This window comes from Olea europaea, chromosome 6 (assembly GCF_002742605.1).
Source record: "Olea europaea var. sylvestris chromosome 6, O_europaea_v1, whole genome shotgun sequence".
NCBI lineage: Eukaryota > Viridiplantae > Streptophyta > Magnoliopsida > Lamiales > Oleaceae > Olea > Olea europaea.
In genome coordinates, this window is record NC_036242.1 from 13,546,407 (window position 1) to 13,548,422 (window position 2,016).

A 2,016-nucleotide genomic window follows, 5' to 3' on the forward strand; every position below is an offset into this window, starting at 1 on the left:
TGATTTTGAGTGATTTTAGGGAGAAAAATGTGAGTGAAAATGAAAAAAATGAAGCCATAGTTCGCAGTTCAAAAACTGAAAAAATCGCAGATTCGGATGTCCGCTTTCAACAGGATGACCAAACTAGCCGTTATGTAATGGTAAAAAAAATTGATCGTAGGCGAGCCAGACGTTCGTTTAACCATTGACACTTTAAATTGACCGTTGGCGAACCAGACGTTCGTTTAACTGTTGACAATTTAAATGTTCGTTTAAACTTCTAAAAAATCAATCTTACTTTTGATTAAAACATTTTATGCAAGTGATACTGAAAAATAATTTTTCGTATACAAAATGATTTTTGAGTCATTGTCATTCATTACTAAGGATCAAAGTGTTATACCTTTACATATGATTTAGAAAGTCTAGTCTTTGATATTGTTTCGAATTTTCTTCCATGTTTGGCTCTTGAACTTTTGATCTTTATAATTTTTGTCATTGATCTTCAATACTTGACTTTTCTTGGTGTTTGTCTTTCAATCTCCCATCTCGAATAATTTGACTTGAATGTATAAGCAACTTACAATTTGATCTTCATTTCAAGTCCGATAAATAATGATTGATAGATTTAACATTAAACTATCATCACTCAAAATAAATTGTTAGAAACAATATTAATTTTGTTTGTTATGATCAATACATTGAGGATAAAGTCAATCATATATCAACATTTCTATCTAATTTATTGTTAAATCAATCTCCAATTTTATTTTTATTTTTATTTTTATTTATTTATTTATTTTGCTATAGAGCTTTGAAATCAGTAAAACCAAGGAAGGATAAGTTAAAGTGATTCAAGCATTTTCTAACATTTTCAAGTAAATGTATGATGCCTTGCAATGCACACTATATTTTATTTAACGTAATACTCATATTTTTTTACAAACATTTATGTTATCTTGTTGTAAGAATGTCATTTGAAACTTTTACGACAGTTGAATATGCAACTTCGTGGGACAAACAAAATATTGTTACATGCTAACTCGACGTTTGTTTTTAAAGAGTTTGCACTTCAAATGACTATATATCATTTCTAATTTCGTAAATTGTGTGTATATTGCATTGGATTTTTCCATTCTGTTGGTTGGAATGAAGAAAATATTTATTTTTACCAGTGAGCTCTTTATCTTTATTTCTATTATAATTTATAAGAAATTTTGAACTTGAATTTGATAGTCAGCCCCAAAAATATTCCATGTTATGAGTAGATTCAACGATGTTTTGGTTAGATAGAAAATCATAGACATAGATGGTGACGGCGATCTTGATGATGTTGGTCTACGGTCGAGCATGATGATGGTGGTTGATGGTATCGATAATTTTAAATTTTGGGTTTGCGTTTGGGTTTAGGTTTGTATGTGTGTTTGATAATTTCTATGTATTTGTGTGAGGAATAAAAAATTAATATTTAAAAAATAAAAAAGAATGAAAAGTAACTTTGAAATTTCAAAAAAACGAAGTTCACGTGTAATTTTCACCTCAAAATATTGTCTATCTTACTAAAATCAATTTCAAATTCATTAAACCTTGTAATAGACAGAATGCCAAAATGCTAAAAAAAGAAAAAGGGAAAGAAAATTCACAAAAAAAAAAAAAGAAAAGAAAAAGAAAAAAAAGAAAGAAAGGATACATAAAACACTATACACAAGTTTAAAGAGATAAACAGGGGGGCTTAAATTGCAAATACTAACAAAGTAGAAGACATCAAGAAGCAAATTATCCTGTTCAAAAAAGTTACAGTTTGGTCGGTAGTAATTATGAAAATTGATTTTTTGATCGTTAGAAAGGAAATTGAATCTCACCTACGAGAAAAGAAGTCAAAAATGATAACTGATTTGAAAAAGTTGCGTTTAAAAAATTAATTTTTTAGGATGAAAAATCAAAATCAAATATGCATTTAATAAGTGAAACTTCAGCGTGCCATAAGTCAAACTCACTTGTTTCTCGCTTCCCTGTTCGGAAGAGAAAAAAAGCCCC